Source organism: Vanessa tameamea, chromosome 8 (assembly GCF_037043105.1).
Source record: "Vanessa tameamea isolate UH-Manoa-2023 chromosome 8, ilVanTame1 primary haplotype, whole genome shotgun sequence".
Taxonomy (NCBI): Eukaryota; Metazoa; Arthropoda; class Insecta; order Lepidoptera; family Nymphalidae; genus Vanessa; species Vanessa tameamea.
Genome location: NC_087316.1, coordinates 5540721 through 5560790, shown reverse-complemented (window position 1 = coordinate 5560790; position 20070 = coordinate 5540721). Strand labels below are relative to the sequence as shown.

Here is a 20070-nt window from a genome sequence, read left to right as displayed (position 1 = left end):
GTTCAACTCCTCAGGCACACTTAACTACTATAATGGTATGAATACTTAATCGGAGAAACACATTTTCATAGTGTTAAGTTTCTCTCGCACTTATTATAGTAAAACAGTTATATTTATTAGTGTAACAAGCGCGTACAAAATGTCTTAATATGAAAACATAGTATCCGATGGCGAAAGTGACGCTTGTGATGATTGATAATTTCTAGGGCATCCAGCAGACTAGGTCGACGTTCGCTTGCTCGAAGCAGCCCACCACTTGGTGGCAGGCGGCGGCTATGCGGTCGCGGTTGGCCGCCGACGGGCGACTACTAACCAGTCTTAGTTCTCACTATCTGTCTCAGTAACTGTTTGCCACGCGTCCTTCCACCGCGTATCGCCCGAGCGCCGGCGCACACGCTGCATCTCGCAACGTTCGTCATCGACATTTCGCCTAATTGTATTAACACTAAATATTTTTAAAAAAAAAGTGCAGGTGAAATCGCACTAGTTCGTTGTGGCTCATTTGTGTGCAAGCAAAAGTGGCTGTTTGTATTTACAGCTGAGCGAAAGCGGTCAGGCTGTCTGTGTTATTTTCTACGGTGTTTGTCTGTGTATGTTTTTTTTTCTTAAGATGTGTTGCAATTAAATTAAGTGTTAAAATGTTGAAATTTGGCTCGCGACGAGCTCAGTGAACGCGCTCATGCCACTGTAAAAACGAGCACACGTGCTTATGTAAGCCTGAATCAGTGGAAGGAACAAGTATGTATCTTCTCAATTATACATAAAATTAATTAAATTGCAATATTTGTTCAGCAAAGCGAAGGCAACTACACCGACGATTTCTTGCACTGCACTCGCTTTCGGTATTCGAAAATAATAATAATACTTTTATAAACATTATTGATTTAAAGTTATTTAGGGCAGAAACATGTAATTTCACGTTATTTTTGTCTGAGCATCATTGTTATCTCCCCCCGTACCTTTAAAATTACAATACCTCATTCGCTTAAAATATTTCCTACCTCGCAAAAAGTATTTAATAAGGCTTTTAAATATTTTTATTATACAATTGGCGAATCATAAAAATATAAGTACCTTTTTTGCAATCTTTGCATACAATTATTAATATTTATTTTATAAGTATTTGCTGAACGTTAATTTCAAACGAATTAAGCATTTTAATTGCTCAACTTAGCATTTTCAAGCATTACAATAAATAATTGGTAACATAAGTACTCGTGAGAAATATAATTTAAGATTTATATAGACATTTGCTTAAAATTTACTCCGTATGTAATAAAGGTACTTCGTATTTCGATTTTGAGCTTCTTGGCTCCTTGCCGGCCATTTCTGTTTATAGCGTGTTTGGTTTTGTTTACACACTACTATTGAGAGCGGCAATACAGTAACAGTTTAGTTATCATTACTGACGGCTCGCACACATCTTTGATCGTCTTCAAAAGAAATTAGTTTAGTAAACGGATCCTTGGTGTACGTCGAAACTCGAAAGTATGTCGATGATGTTTATGAAAATTTATTTAAATATCGTTTATTCACTAAGTACTTTGATGTCACAACGATGTGTATTAAAATTTGTATTTTCCGATTTAGTTTTATTCGTGAAACTTTAAGGAAATACTTTAATTAACATGACATGCCAAATAATTGTGATGACCCATCGCTGTTTATTCAATTTATTGTTCGAGCTAAAGAGCGAAACATCGGTTGATCAGGCGGAGTTAAATTTTGGGGCTTCAGATTGAAACAAAAGTTTAATAACAATCGCAATCTTTGCTTAGTGCATCGTTGTTTTTACTTTATGTTCATATCCAAATCTTTGTATGTATACACGTCTCACGTCTCACTATGTGCGTCGATAACACACATTTCAGAGTTTGCTTACTTTTCACAATATGTATATTAAATCTTGGACATCTTTGTCTATCCTTTGTTTGTGTATCTATAAACGAAATATAAGCACTTGGCACACACCGCACTTGGTGGTAAGGCTTTGTGCAAGCCCGCCTGGTTAGGTACCACTCACTCATCAGATATTCTACCACCAACAGGAATACTCAGTTTTGTTGTGTTCCGGTTTGAAGGGTGAGTGAGCCAGTGTAACTACAGGCAAAAGGGACATAACATCTTAGTTCCTAAGGTTGGTGGCGCATTAGTGATGTAAGGAATGGTTAATATTTCTTATAGCGCCATTGTCTATGGGCGGTGGTGACCACTTATCATCATTTGTTCGTCCGCCTACCGTCGTATATTATACCTATATTAAAATAAGCAATAATACATACTATTGTATTAATATATATTTAAAAACATGCTTATCACTTCTCATATTGATAGTCATGGGGCATATCTTGCGACTACAACATAACAGACTACAAAAGGACAGTTTTTTTTATTATATTGCAGGTATTATCAAAGATAAGTGAATCATCAACGAACAATTTACATGGTATGTTGCTTACAGCCTCAATCATCAAAATAGTCTATGAACTTCTTTAAATAAATTCTGTAGTAAATCTCAACATATATTTACAGCAATTTAGCTTCACTGCTATTTGATAAATGTAATTTAGTCAACCAAACTATTTATAATTATACCAAATTTATACATACTTCTACTAGCTACTACAAAATTCATAAAAAATATATATAGGCTTTATTAAAATTCGTCCCACTTAAATGTATATACTTCATGTGACGAAATATATTTTATAGATCCGAACTCATCGGTCTGTATAACCGACGGGCTTATATCCCGAATGCGTTAAAATGCCTCTATAAATTTGTTTTAAAACGGTCAATAGCGCAATGGTTTAGTTTAGCTTGCGAAGTAAAAGTCTTAGGATTGAACTAACTGCTCGAACTATTATCGTCCAAGCGCAGGCTTTGCTTCTAATATGAGTAAGTTTTTACATTGCAATTATTTGTACAAGATACGAATATATTTTTTTTGCGCCAAAATATTCTCCATGCTCAAATGTCAATGTCAAATGTATGTCAATTGTCATGTCGGTCGGTTGAACAGTAAAGAAGTTGCGTGTTTCTACGCCATCTAGTAGTGAGTTAGTTAGAACTATTGGTTAATATGAAAATATTCTCTATGAGAAAATACAGCTAAATTTCAAGGGTCGAAGATACAATCGTAGGAGAACTTTAACGTTTTGCACGTAATATATTAGAAGTAATTCTGTGTCAGTATAGTATTTGCCACGAACACAACTAACTTCCTAAAATGGAAAGAACAAACACGAGCGTTCATAAATACATTTCCTTTGTCTGCAATACAATTGTACTTATGTCATATATGTGCACGAAACGATATTCATTTCAAACATAGTGTTTTTATTATTTCAAGATTGAATTTAAACTATCCGTTAATCTTGTTTGGATTAGGTATTCCTCGATGAGTTTACCGACGACCGAAATATAATATTGCAACGCACTTTACAAAATGTATGAACTTCTCCACTAACACCCTTGATACACGAGAACGTTTTTTAGTGGGAAGGAATAAATACATAATAGAATAAAAATATTTTAGACAATATTTCGTGTGGCTTAAAACAATGGATTTCTTAAATACTCATATAGATTTTACTATCTTAAAACATTACATTCATTTTATATTACAAACAAAAAGACCGCCGTCATTTTTTTGTATAAATAATGTGTATTTCGTGCGCGTCCAATTTAAAGATTTCCTGGACTTATAAAATTTTGTCCATCACAGATTGTAGGGGTGATAGAATGATGAAAGTTTTAATGTTCGAATTAATTAAAAAAAAAGCTGTACCCAGCTTTCAGCTTAATAAACTAAAGAATCATTTCACTGGCACGCAATACCTTCTAGAAATCATGAGACATAGAGGCATTAAGGAAAAGTGGACTCTCACGGCCTACTCGGTCTTTATTGTCCAAGGAGGCTGTCTCGTCTGTTAATAGTACAATAAAAATAGCTCTTTCCGACGTTTCAAATTCTTATCGTCCATCACGACGAAAAGACCTGACGGGCTGACACTGGATCCCTGGAAAATAAGATCTTTTTTAGGACACCGTCTTCCTTCCCATTGTCTCCACTGCTTACATTCAAAGGGGGATTCAAAGGGGAAATACTGCTAGCATTCTTGCCACCATTCCTCGCAGTTATGATTATTTAGGCCCTCAAAGTAAATTATGATTTGCAAATAAATGTATTATTCTAAATAATATTAACCTGAGTTTCTTTCGCTGGTTCTTCTCAGGTCAGGGTGTTTCCTTTTTCGAACCGGTGGTAGTGTTTAATTTGACTATCAATAAGTAAGTGTAATGCTTCTATATTGAATAAAGGAATTTAAGTTTGAGTTTGAGTTAGTAATAAGCAATATGGAATATCCATTTAGAATTTATTTTACAAAATGATTGCTGAAGAACAATACAAATACAATTTAATTCATACAATTGATACAGTTTTAATTTCAACAAGTGTGAAATTGTCTCACAGTGATCTGACAAATCCCGATGAGCTTCACTTGCCACTCCCGCTGGTAGAGTTTTGTCCACCAATAAAGCAAATACTTAATGGAATCCAATTTATGACTTTGTCTATGATACTTGTTTGAAGTCCCATCAGCTTGAGGATGTCACCTAATAAAATTATTGTTTAGTGACAGATTTGAATATTTCATAAGAGCAGGCTGGTTAATTAAATTTAAATGTTCATACTTTAAAATATTCCAGAAACATTATCCTAAGTCCTTTTAACGCCTCAATTTTTCACTCGTAGGTACTAGATATTTATTAGAAGATGTTACGATATGGAATCATAGTAAAGAATTTATTATATAATTTTATAACATATATTAAAGTAATGCCGAGATGGCCCAGTGGTTAGAACGCGTGCATCTTAACCGATGATTTCGGGTTCAAACCCAGGCAGGCACCACTGAATTTACATGTACTTAATTTGTTTATAATTCATCTCGTGCTCGGCGGTGAAGGAAAACATCGTGAGGAAACCTGCATGTGTCTAATTTCAACGAAATTCTGCCACATGTGTATTCCACCAACCCGCATTGTAGCAGCGTGGTGGAATATGCTCCATACCTTCTCCTCAACGGGAGAGGAGGCCTTAGCCCAGCAGTGGGAAATTTACAGGCTGATTATGTTATGTTTATGTTATGTATATTAAAGTAATTATTGCTGTGATGTGTTAATTAGATTCCAAGTAATGTACGTAACTCAAGTAAGTACGTTTAATCACTATATTATTACACACAGAACACGTTACTTTATTCCTCAATGTGCTTTGTGTTATCGACTTCAACAATATATATATATATATATACTCAAAGGTACAACTTATAAATACGTATATGACTATTGAATACTTCGCGTATACCTAACGATAGGTAAATCGTCAAGCAAATCAATCCGTTATAAGATATAACAATGTATTAAAAGCACATATCATAAGAGCCACTTAAAATGTTAAACTCGAGTGAATCTATAATGTTAGCGGGAGATAAGATAGAAGCAGGATCCGGACGGCCGTAGATACGACGTCCGCTTCTTTCGACCAAGCATTTGATATGACGCACCAGGTCAGATGTTATCTTACCGGAATCAAAGCTTAGCCCCGAAAATTTACGAAATGTTATTTTTTAATAAATAATCGACGTAAACAAATATATACATAGACACAATAAGTAGTACGTTATTGTTTATGAGTAACTGTAATTTTGTTTGTGTTTGTTTTTGTTATTAAATAAAGCGTATTTTTTAAATATTTTTGTTAAAAATTCATATGCTTTGTAAAGTTTTAGTTACTAAGTAAATTTGACTTAATTATAGTTTTATAAAATACATATTTAACTTAAAAAGCGTAAAACTTGAAATACATATTATATTTCAAGTAAAAAGAAAGTTTTTATGTAAGTGAGAGCGAGTTAATAATAATTGATGATTTCATTTTAATCTCAAAATTATACAAAATAAACATTTTTTTTTTAAATCTTTCGCTCCTTTTCGCTGTATTCTTAATCCTTAATCTTCACTATTTATTTTCAAATTATAAAAAATTGCATCTTCATACTACAGTAATGAATATGAACTAGTTTTATTATTAAAAGGAATCGCAGAGGAATTACAAGTTTTGAAGTTAATTAGAATAAAAAATATTATATGTATGTTAAAGGAAAATTTACATTTATTACAATTTTACTTTTTCCATATATTAAAAAAAAAAAAACCAAATATATCGATGGACGATTTGGTTTGTGGATATGAAAAATAACAGTATCTGTCGCTTGGCTTATCAAAATAAACGAAATAGCTATTAGTGTTTCCCATAGCTGCATGTGACAATTGAAGTTTTTTTTTTTAATTTGAATCATACCTGGCTATTATCCCAAATATCTAATGAGTCAGGTACTGAGACAGCCAAATTTCCACTACGACGATCAGTCTTAAAACCATCAGTGCATGATATACTATTTATTATTCATACGCTAACACACAGAAACTGACCACGATTCGGGATCTGCACTCTTACTAGCGATCTACTAGATCAATGAACCATTTATTGTTATTATTATATTTTACTAATCATATACAAGAGCCGAGATAGAGCAGTGGCTAGGACATGTGAACCTCAACCGATGATTGCGTGTTCAAACCCGGGATAAGCACCACTATGTTTATTATTCATCTTATCCTCGACGGTAAAGGCAAACATAACAGGAAACCTGCATGTAAAATTCGTCTGTGTGTGTATCACCACGCACTGAAGAATAGTGGGAAGCCTACTCCTCAAAAAAGGATAGATTCCTATCCTAGCCGTGGGACGTTTACAGACGGCTCATTAGTTTTACTATTTATATTAGTTATCCTAGCCTAAAATAAAACAAGTGAATCGTCCCCGACCCTCGCGACTACACAAAATATGTTTCGAGGCTTCAATATAAATAAAACCCTGAATTCAGCATGCCTTTCAAGGTATAAAATGAAGTATTTGTATAGTAAGTACCGTATTTAAATCATATTCTACCATCAAATTCTCAGTATTGTTTCGGCTTGAAAGGCAAGTAAGCCAGTGTAACTTCAAACACAAGAGGCATAACTAAAAAAATAAAATAAATGAATAAATAATTCATATTTTTTACGGCGCCAATGTCTATGGGCGATGGTACACAATTTCAATCAGGTGGCAAATTTGTCCGCCTGCGTATGTAATAAAAAAAAAACTTGTTTATGCCACACGGAAGAATATTGTTAGTTGATAACTCACAAAAAATGCATAACTTAAACGATCCTGTCTTTTATTAAGAATAAAAATATGAGTAAAAAATTATAAATCCAATATCATTACAGACGCTTCTCATAAAAAAATGTTGTATTAATTCTTTTCCGTTTTTCATTTCGTTTAAATTTATATAAATATATAATTTACCTGCTATTACCTACAATGATATAAACTGTATTTATATTGTGGATAAATTACTTAAATTAACCTTCGCATTATCCTGAATTTTAAATTATATTCACTAAAAAAATATGCTGTTAAGTGTACTTTTTGTACATTTTGTATTGTTTAATATTACTCTAATCATAATTTATTGTCTTATTATGTTATTGTTTTTTTTTATGTTATAACTAAATAATGTAATTCGAGATTTTTTGTAAGGCATCATAGAATGTTTTTTTTAGTTGAAATCGTTGTATTTTGTAGCGTTTATTAGCGTAGAATCGTTACATATAACATCTCGGGCTGAGTACAGCGAAGCTCTATAACGAAAAATAATCAATACAAATCAAATGTCTCTGTCGTGTTTTAAAATATCATAAAAAATAATAATAATATAATTATATAACAAGGTATTTGTTATATCTACATTTTTCCATTAACGGTATTTAAATAGATTTATATAATCGTATATGACAATTCATACTTAGTATGGTTTTAGCGGAATACCAAATATCGATAAAAAAAATATATTAATCCTCAAACTCAAATCAAGGTACTGACTAGTAATAAAAATGTGCAGGCACACAACAATAAAAAAAAGTAGAAATTAAAGCCTACCGAAGCCCCGGACAACATGTATGTGGAGATATAAAGTTAAAAATAAAAAAGTACGGTTTTAAAGACAAGATTAAATATATAAATACTATATATATGCTCAGTCGACTGTCTTTTCACACCATTAGCACGTAACATCACATCGCCACTTTCCATTCAAACGGCCGTATCTCTGAAAGTTGTGAATGTCATGTATGCTATTATGTAGTTCAAGCTTTAGAGTAGGAATTATTTTACTTCTTTAGTCTAAACAAGACAATAGTTATTTCGTATTTCTGCTTTTATGACCGCGACGAGCAAAAACAATCATTCATTATATATTTATATATGATTGAAATTTATTCTTGGAAAATTCTTACGTTATAATAATAAGATATATTATTATTTTTAGATCTCTGCTGAATCTACGTGTTTACAAATAAGTGCCCTATTTACTACCGTTATTGCACTGTTTTGTTGTTTTGTAGGATACATTGAATGAAAAGTTAATAAAAACCATTGCTTGTGATCATGTTATTAGTCAATATTTATAATATATTATATTATTATATAACCAAAACCAATAAAGGCGAGCCGTAATGCGTGATATATTGCATGCGATTATGAAAACTCGCAGTTCCACTTTTCTAGTTTCTCCTCGGTCCGTCTCTCTTGGCCCCCAGATGCCCGAGTGGTGGGGTGAGTGTAAAGGAAAACACGATTTGGCGGTAACCGGGCCCGTTTCGGCTCGATTCGGAACTCTTCGGTGGAAATTCACGGCACTAGAAACGGAACGTCGTAAGTGTACGGCGCGTATAGCGATCTCGACCGGCGCTCAGGGCATTCTGTACTTCTGACGGCACTAGGCTGCCGGTCGCCGGCCGACACGGACTTGATGTATTCGTATCGTGCCATTTCAATAACCATTGTAAACAAACTATGTGACAGAAACCTCTCTGTTTATTAATTAAACTGAACGTTTGGACAAATATCTACAGTGAAAACTATTTAACCGTTGTGAAAATTTTAGGCATTGTTGCTTTTTCGCAAATCTAGACGGTCGGCCCCGTGGAATTTAGTGGAGTTGCAGTAATCATGCCAGGTTAGAAGGCGTATTTTGGTGTGCAGTGTTTAAGTGAAAGGAGCTTGGGTATTGCGGTATTGTTTATGATTCGGTGAGTAACTGTTACGAAGATCGTTGATCATCTACCCGGTGTGACGTTGGACTCGGGTCGTGTGTGAACACAGATACGTTGGACTTGGGCATGAAGATGAAACATTAGTGCATGTGGAAGATGTTAACTCAACTTTATTCGTAGAATTCTTTTCAATATCATCAGCGACTCGTACATGATCATCTAGAGTAGGTAAGGAATTATTTACTATCAACATTTTGATATATTTTATTTATATTATGACGTATATCCGTCCTTGTATTACCGACAGCGTTTTGTATTATTCGTATATGCTTAAATAATGACATATTTAATTAAATATTTACAGCATTGGTAATTATTTTAGAACAATGGTTACATGAAACGATAAAAACTTAGACAACAAAAGCAATACAATCAATTTATAGTTATTAGGGTCCTTGTTAATTTAATACTCCTTCATTATAGAACTATCTTAAATATAAATAAAAATTGTAAAGGTTATCAAATAAATTAAATTAATATATTCACTGCGGCTTTGGACTAGGAATAATAAAACAATTACCTACTCATAACTTAACAATACCGGTTTAATAAAAACTTATTATAAAATAAATACATATTCTTAGTGAAATACAAATATTATTATAAAATGTGGTTATTATCTGTAATATATAAATATATATATAGAGATAATATGTCAGCGGTTTTTAAAGTTTCCTAGTCATTATCAAATCACATAATTTATACGTCTACATTATAAATAGTTTTAAACATTTTATTCAATCCGTATAATTTTTTTTTGTACAATAACCAGTTTTTAGAATGTATCATTATTATTCGGATTACGTACGAAAGTTTCATAAGTCATTTAATGTTAAGTTTCTTTGGAAAATTTCTTTGAACGACTGTTCGCGTTTTAAAAATATAAAGCTTGAGAGTTGCGACGTGTCCCTGAATAAAAAATATTCGTCTAACTGTCAATACATTTGTATGTAAAACTAGTATATCATTTATGACGATTAAAATTACTTATTAAAGGCATAATGAAGTGTTCAATATCTATAAAATTTATACGATTGCGCAAGTGTCGTTGTTTCATGTAGTTTACCTGGTTACAGAACTAGATATGATGCTTGATCTGAACCAAGTACTTATCGTTGTTATTATTTAATTTATTATCCTTTATATAATTATTATGCGGATAAATTATTTATAAAAGAGTAACAATAATCTGTGAACAGCAATGCGAACAGCTATACTTATCTTCGGTTGTCAGCTATTTTTATCCGTTAGTAGTCAACCGTGACGTGCTGCGGTCTTTGATGATTTTATAAATTATTGCATTTTTCTGCTGGTACCTATCAAAATTATTTCGGTGCGACATCTTTGTGTGATACATTTTTTGTAGAGTAAAAAAAATTTATGCTATATCAAAAATACAAGATATATTTAATAAGTTTTGGAGTCATGTTATTTTTAAACATTATGAGTACTATAATATACTATTTATAATTAGATTTGGCCTAAGAGCGCCATAAAGGCTCTAGAGATCGTGCATATTAAAATAAATAATTTATACTTAATTAAAAAAATGAAGAAGCCGAACCGCTCAATTTGTATCTTCATTTTTAACTGGGCCAAGTTGACCTACCTTATAAATATTTCTTCGTCATAAATAATGTTCAACTTGAGACTAGTAGCAGACCGGTACTTACAAGTGCTTTTACAAAGTACTTGAGGATAAAATTACATGAATTTCACTTGCGTTGCGAAAATTTGAAGACAACAAATATAATTTTGCACCTTTTTTTCTTGATAATTGAAGCTTGCTAATAGTTACCAAATAATATAAAAGAAAATCGGAAGTCAAACAAAATAGAAAAAGTTCCTGAACTGTTTTTCCTTTGTCTATTTACACATAGATACACTTGAAAATAACCCGCTGACCCGAAATGGGCCGGTAGATTGAACAATTGGATGTTATCCGAAGGTCACGAGTTCAGATCTTCACAAGCACTACTGAATTATTCATGGTAAATTTGTGCTTATAATTCATCTCGTGCACGACGGTGAAAGAAAATATTGTGAGAGAAACCTGCATGTATTCCTAGAAATTCTATAAACCAATTTAATAAGCTCCGAACCTTAGCACTGGATGATGTTTTTGATCTACTGAGTGACTATTACAGAGTTTTACTGCCAAACATTAGTTATAACTAATTAATTAATACATCAACAAATCGCGATAGATTTAAGCAATTTGCATAAACATAATTGCTTCCATTTGTAGTATCATACATTACAGACGTTTCTATAATGTTTTTGCATAAATACTCGTATATGTATAGTCAGACGCGACCTTTTTTACGTGTTTTTATATTTTACTGTTTCAATTAAGAATTTATTAAATTTGGACTGCATTTTTAGAATTATGTATTAACTCGATACGAGGTCTGTTATCATTTTGATTGTAATTCCTATTTCTTGATATTTGTTTGATAATATATTTTAACTTGTACACTGTATTTGTATATTTGATCGAAAGTCTTATCGTGTACCCTTATTTAGAAACTTATTCGAGTTATGAAATGTTTACTAAGATTTACGGAGCGAAGGCAATTCGATAAATTAAATGGTTGTGTTTCGATCAAGTCACTTAAAGGGGATTTGGTGTTGCCTACAGTAATAATAAACTTTTATTTGACAATTTTAATTGACCTGCCAATAATTGATGTATAACATAAAATACAATTACAATTATGTAAATTATATTAAACTCAAGTGAGATATTGATTTGCGCTGTGTGAATTTCTTATGAGAATACAAAATTGCACTTATATAGCGATTCGGAACATTCTTTTAGTTATTTATATTAAACAATTGTGGAATGTGGTGTGCCGAGATGGCAATCAAACCGATGTCATCATTGTTTCAATAATATGAACATTTAGGTCGGGGACAGAGCTTGCGTGTCGGAAAAATTTATGAGATGCTTTAAAAAGTTACTTCTTTACAGGATCGCTTTTGGCCCATAATCATGCCATCGAATATTCTACAAGCGTTTATTTAACTTCGCCTGTACGTACGAGTGAGACAAATGTTTTTTTTTAAACCAGTTCTAGCTAGATGTTAGAGCTAAAATTTTGCACACAATTAGTACTGGTTGGTACCATCTATTGCATTTTATTGTAAATCCGTAAATTAAAAGGTTGTTTCTAAAGAATATTTTTATTGTGAGTTATTAATATAACAATAAATTCAAAACAAAACAGAAATAAATAATTTTAAATGATTAAATTATGCTATTCCTGTTATGATATAAGTATTTTTTTATTGTAATTTGGCATTATTATAAATACAGATAAATAAATCTTATCTCATATTGAATAATATATAACTACTTTTTGGAGGCACAAACTTTTTAGTGAAAACAGGGGTTCAAGAAGTGTTAAAAATGTAGGTGTAGGGTATAGAACGCAGGTTATCGATAATCTTTTGTATTTTATTTTGATTAAAATATACATACCATAAACAAATATATAAAATTTTTAACAATATGAATTATAATTCTTATTAAGTCTATTTAAGTCATTTGAAATTAAGATAAAAATTTCATATATTTAATAACTCAAAAACCGTACGGCGAGTAAAGATGTATAGTACTGTACTGTACTGGGAACTTCTTAAGAATTTTACGAAATAAAAAATAAGCTCGTGTGAAAGTCACATTACAATCTTCTACTTCGAAAGTCATACGTACCTTTCGTTTTTACCCCTTAACCTAAATACTTATAACTTTCGGCCGTAACGACGGTGAACTAAACTAACACAGATTAATTTTACACTAGATAAAACATGGACCAGGATAAAACACGGTTATTGGACACGATCCTGTGGGTGGATACCTTTTTATAACTACATTCGTCTAAATTTAGCCCGACAGCTACCCGAGCAGGCTCTGACATTGATATATTCCAAAGATAACTAAGGGCTTATAAAACGGCTTCGTATTCCTCAAGGAAAAGAAAACTAATACGTAAGTATATTTTATTACGTGACAATCAATGTCTAAAAAAGTTTCTGGTCAATTTTAGTTAAGTTACTCAGTCAAACAGCCACGTCTTTTGTGGAAAATGAGCCAAAATCAGTCAAGATGAGATTTAATTGAGAATACCTTTGAAGTTTTTTTTTGCCTTTGTAATAATTCATTTTTTGATACATATTTTATAATAGTACTTTTAAAAATCTTATCTAATCTTTCGTCGTAGTCATATTTAAATTCGTTATTTAAGAATTTATATTTAATTAAATTAAAATATATTATTTTAAAATTCCTAATAAATTTACTCGGGGTTAATTTGAATTACCCCTTAAAAATTAACCTTTTTAATGTATAAGTAGTTTTGATGGAACAATCTTGACCTTTTATTGAGAGCTACTCATCGAAGGAAAAGAGGCTTTGTTCTTAATAAAAAAAATCTTCAACATTAACTAAATAATTTATATTTTGTTACAATGCAAAAATGTAATATTTTAACCGTTAAAATATTATATTTGGAATAATCTACCTAGTATTGTACACTAAAATGGTCACCACTGTCCATAGACAATGACACTATAGGAAATATTAACCATCCCTAGCATCGTTAAAGCGTCTGTACCTGTAGTTCCTTAGATCACTCACCTTTCAAACCGACAAACAACAATGCCACGTGTTGCTGTTTGAAGATGCGATGAGTTTGCACAAACTTCTGCCATCAAGTAGGCAAGGTTAGAAAAATAGTATTGTTTTGAATGCCAAATCAATGGTAACAGAAAGAGGGGAATCTGAATTTAACCCAACACTCGCTAAACAATGTCTATAAGTGAAGCCGTCAATAATTAAAATTATGATTATATATTTAAAATAGCTATGATTCAATGAATGTTATTGTTAACTCATACAACATGTTATGAATTTATTTGCAATTTACTAGCTCTTAGTCATAACACGTATAATACAATATAAATAAATCATTATACATAATATAACATCGTGACAGTGCAGTGGTTAGAACTCGTGCGTCTTATCCGAAGACTGCTGTTACAAACCCTCAATTTATGGAAAAATCTCGATACGGTAAAAATTTGCCTCTTATCTACGTTTATATATAGACACATTAAGCAGCATGGTAGAATAAGAGCCATTTTTTCTCCAAGAAGGTTCATCTCCATTCATCGGGTTAATATCAGCCGCTTTTGTATATCCCAAGCTGGAGCAGCGTGGTGAAATTAACGCCATGTCTTCTCCAATGAGAGGACTACACAGTACAATGGAATACCTACTAAACAAACTGTAAATGTAATGAATATATTTTTTATAAGATGGATTTGCAAAACCAGCATTGTATCTAAAATAATTTCGATAATTATTTAAATACCATATTTAAATGGTCTAGGAATATATATTTAACGAATCTGCTGATAAAATCAATTAACACTATACTTGTAAAATCGATTCTTATAATTCTAATAGAGTAAAATCTTATTCGATTGCTTTTCAAAACTCTGTTAACCATTCGAGTGATGGATTATTCCTTAATTAAATATTATCTCTATCAACTCGCTCAAAACTTCGTTATAAGTTTTATATTTAAAAAAGACATGATTTTATATATAAACCGTTTCTTGCAATCCGTTTGATATATATTCTAGAAATCATGTATAAAAGCATTACACTATGCTTATTAACATGACATACTTAGAATGTTGTCCAAATGGATTGTTTTTTGTCTATTTTAGAATTATTGCATATAAAAATTGCAATAAACTTAGCACATGTCTAATTTAACGCAATTTAATTTAAGTTGTTGCAATGCTCATATCACTTACGTTTTAAAATTAAAGCCTTAAAATTTCCGTTTACGTAAGTTTATTCAATTATAAATAAATTATTCAAGGTCCATTTTAGTAACTCAGTTATGAAGAAAAAGAATTAGTGTTAATTTTAATATACTACTAACGCGCATACAGAAAAATGTAATTTAAATTATTTTATAATATAATTTTTTTTTTTTATTCGCCGTTAATTTATTTACAACTTAAAAATTAGCAGATCTCGATTTTGTAATAAAGCTTATAAGAGGAAAGTTTAGCTTTTGTAAGTTCAAGAAAAACTGCTAATAATATTAAACTAAAACCATTATCTTATCATGCAACGAGTAGCATCTGAATAGCTTATAGTTTTTCAAAAATTAAAATCAAATACGATGTTAAGATATTTACGAAATAAAAATCATTATTTTAACGAAATCTCGAAAATTTAAATTTCAAAAAACCAAACGTTGTACACTATACAGCCATATTAACATTTGATTGATTTAATCATGCGACGTAATTATCTATATTTATCTAAAAAAAAAATAAGCTAGTATTGTTTATGGTAAGCTGTATCTGTGTGGTTTTTATGTGTTTATATTTATTTGTGGTTGAATCACAGCGAGTTTGATGCTGGATTCATATATGATGCAACGCACGCGCACACGTGTCTACGTGTTACACCTTACCAATTAAATACGCATTACACATGTGTCGTAGATTTTAAATTATAGCAGACGTGTTAAAAACTGGAGTAACTATTCAGCTTTGATAAATGTCTATTTTAATGATGCAATACTTTTTATCTATTTCTATGACAAATACATCTACAAACAATTTTGTAGACATTTAAATTGTCCAGAGAGTGAAGTATGTTAAGCCGACTACAAAAAATAAGTTTATTTTTTTATACTGAGGCTTTTATTTTATTTAAACTTGTTAAATATTTATTTTTCATAATTGTAATTTCCTAAGTAATTTATATTCCCCTAAATATCACACAAAGCATAACACCAAAAAATAGACTTACCTGAGTGGCTGTATATTTAAATTTTTTATCAAATAATATTCGCATTCGTATGAAATTACTGACTGATAGACTCTAATTGAATAATATAACATTATTTATTGGCTTAGTTGCATAAAACAGCAACCTGTGGCATATTTTTGAGACGTTAAAAGATGCCAATCATGCTCATGGTACAATTATTATGTGTACGATACATTGAACTATTTAGTTTCATGCCAAGTTTAACAAACAATGAATTGAGTAATAATTCCGTACCAGATTTACTCTTGTAATTTACTAAACTCTGATACATTTCATTAATATATATATAATCGTAATAAAAATAAAGATTCTCTGAAAACAAAAATAGCATATAATGCCAATAAAATAATACTAAATTTTGTCACACGATGGCGCTAGTAGTAGATTAAATCGTGCTAACATTGTAATCTACCACTAGCACTTAACAAATTTTAATAAGAATTACGATTGAATATTACGAATGCTTACTGATACATTGTGTAATATGATAATTCATGGTGAGACTACCTGTAAGTAGTAGAACTTTTGCCTTGGTAATTTTGAAATGTAATTTTTTATTTTGGATCTGATAATGTATCTACTGTTGCTTGTCCTAATGAAATAAAATAAAACTGACTCGACTGAACAGCGAATTTGGATATGAATCTCGTGATTATAATCTGCTCGTTCGTGCCTCAACTGACAACTATCGCAGAGGCACGTGTCGAATTACTGAATACGGACGTTGTTTATGAACTTAATTTAATTAAATACATTACTACTAGCTGATAGCTTAACCTGCTCTCTACTTTGGTCGTTAAATTAACAGAATAGGGAAGGATTAACGGAATAGAAGAAATTAATAGTCTCCTACCGATACGTTCAGTATTGTTCGAGTAATTGACGAACAAATGAAAAGAAAAACTCATACATAAATCTCTATATATACTGATAATATTACATGGCTTAGAGGTGTTCGATTTGAAGAATCTTTTTATTAATATTACAATAAAACATTACGATCCACAGGCCACGAGGACTGACCTATATAAGTAAAATATCGCAGAGAAACCATGCAATCATTTAATATTACTAAAACTCATGCTGTTTGCGTTAAGTCTTTAATTTTGGACGTTATTTTGACATTATTCATAGTCACATATATAGAAAGAAAGACTACTTTCAGATGGCACGTACAAACTGTGCACGATATTCATCAATAACCATTCCTATTCATCGATTTCATGTCTAATTTGTTAATGTAGCCTATAATTGCGCCGCTGGGATTGGTAGTACAGTCTGAAAAGCTTAGACTTTAAAGCTAATTTAAAGCGGACAGGCCATTTATCTGTGTTACCAAATTTTACATAAAACTGTTTAGGGTTTTGCTGTGACTAAGTTTTACAATGAAACGAATTATAGTTATTACTTTATGTTCTATTTATTATCGTAAAAAATATCTATGTCCGATTTTTTTTTTGTTACCGTAAAAGAAAAAATAGAAATACACTTTTGTATATTCTTAGTGTCATAATGTGTCTGTGAATTATATGTATGTTTCATTTTAATGGCATTTCTGATATTTATTTAGTACATCTTATAATGTTTCCAGATTTGGATGAACTTAACTTTATTCTAAATAGTTATGAGTTTGTTGTATGTAACAAAAAATCATATTTTAATTCAAAAGATTTTATAATTAATGTAGTCGAAAAATCAAACGAAAAGCTTTTGACAATATATTTTCAGGGTCCAAGAAGTTAAATGGAAACAATAAATATGCAATAAATTTTGTTATTTAATATCGGAAAAACGATGTATTTTATAGAGAATTTCGCTCTCTTTCATGAATTTGTTGAATTTAAGACGTCAATCAGCGAGTCAGTCAATCTCATAGTAGTTATTTAGGTTAATTTATTTCTTCGAGTTTCATTAACATTATTTAAAACAATCTTGATATTTTAATAAGCTGACAATATAAAAAAGTCAATTATCGTAATCAAGTTATGGACTGATTAATCTTTAAGTACATTATGTAGAATTTATTAACATTATTTCTTCGATACAAATACAGAATTCAATAAAAATATACTTTATTCAAGTTAACACGACTACATTTGATCCGTCATTTATCAAAACTAATTTAAATTTAAAATTACCACGTTTCGAGCTAACCAGAAAACCAGTAGTTCTGTCTTCTGTCGGTTAATTTACATACATACAAAAACGTAATTATTAATAATCCTTAATGGAAATTAACCGATACTCATTTTTTTTTTAATAGTCTATATATAATAATATTTTATTAAATAATACTTTATAGTATTGTATTATTCTCTATTCTATCGGAATTTTTTGTTAACTTTATAAATGAAGGAAGTATCATCAGCAAACAATATAATATCACAAATAATTTTAACGTAAATATTGTAAATGTTTTTATTAATTAAAAATAAATTAATAGCATTCAACCATCGACATCTATTAATGTTTTCATGTCTTCGGTCAGGGAATATTGCTGCAAAACCTCGATGTCTTTCATAAATAAATGCGTTGAACGGGATTTTTAATACAAAACTTACTTGCAGCGTGTGCTGATCAATATCAAGAGTAATTTCAGTATCCAATGTTCATAAATTAAATGTTAATTTTGTTTCGTTCATTTATTGTTTGAATAGTTGATAGATAAGCGTTTGATAAGAGATAAATGACAACAAACGCTAAATTGTATTCCGATTCTGCAAATGTAAATACAGATGAATGAGATACTGAGATAACACGATATATTTTTTTAAATAAATACAAATAAAAGCGAAACTATACCTACTTAAGTCTCGTGTATAAAATTTTACTTGTAATATATAATAATTAAAAAAATCACTGATTTATTCGATTAAAAATATGATAAACTAGCTGTGCCGGGACATCGTGCGCGTTTATATTTAACAAAAAAAGTTATTGTTGTGGCCTAAGTTACTCCTTATAAAACCTACTTTCTGCCAGTGAAAGTCCTGTCAATATCGATCCAGCCGCTCCAGAGATTAGCCGGAAGAAACAGTAAGACGGACAAAAATTAAAAAATATATGTTATTTTGGTACATATGTAGCTGGTATACATACATATGTATTTAGTAAAAAGCAGTTATTTTAGTATTACAAAGAGACACTACAATTTTATTATATGAATTGATTAGGTGTACCCGCCGCAACTTAATCCCCTCGAAGGGTAAAAAAACTAGCCTATGTCCGTCCTTGATGTTTGTACCAAATTTAATCAACATTGGTTCTGTAGTTTAGATGTGAACAGACAGAGTCACTTTCGCATTCGTAATATTAAACATAATTAAAACTACAGTGTCAATTTATTTTGTTGTAGGTTTAATAAGTCAAGCATCCATATTTAAAGGTATATTATAAATACTATTCCTAAAGCTAGTCCAGACCGCTGGGTTTAAGTCTTAAACAGTTTATAGCCTTCACAAAAGCTTCTTAAATAATGTAGGCCAGCGCTTAGATAGGATTTTTAAATAAAATAAAGCCGCTGCTGGGCGCTATTTTAATGCTATATAATATTGTATCCTTACTTATATTTTAAAGGAGAACGTTTGTTACTCTTTCACGCAAAAACTACCGAATGTATTTTAATGAAACTGTACAATAATATAGCTTATACATCAACAAATATGCTATATTTTATAAAGATAGATAGAAGAACCAACCCCTAAAACGCGAACGATGCCGCGGGCGATCACTAGCATAATTTTAGAACAAATATTACTTATACGGTATATAAAACTATGTCTGTCATCATATAGTTGTTCTCGTTCGAAGCGTAGGAGGTAACTGCAGTAAGGAAGTGCTAAAATGTGCTCGCATCCTTGAAACTAAATGTTGTTTTAGTAATCAACTAATACGAGACTAAAAATATTTAGATTTCAGACGTTTTATTAGGTTAACGCTGCAACAAAACTATACGTTCTGAAAAACTTCACTAA

The 20070-nt window shown here is 30.9% G+C and overlaps 1 protein-coding gene across 7 annotated transcripts in view; it reads left to right on the top strand.

The window, feature by feature from the left end:
- Positions 1–312: 312 nt before the first annotated feature.
- Positions 313–20070, top strand: part of Inae (inactivation no afterpotential E) — a 61546-nt gene continuing 41788 nt past the window's right edge. For 3 of the 7 annotated variants that reach the window (XM_026639484.2, XM_064215621.1, XM_026639480.2), the window contains exon 1: positions 8868–9399. The gene's annotated coding sequence lies outside the window, so the exon portion shown is untranslated. Of the gene's footprint in view, positions 739–8866; positions 9400–20070 lie in introns of those variants that run through there. The other 4 variants (XM_026639486.2, XM_064215622.1, XM_026639481.2 and 1 more) reach the window with 3 other exon arrangements.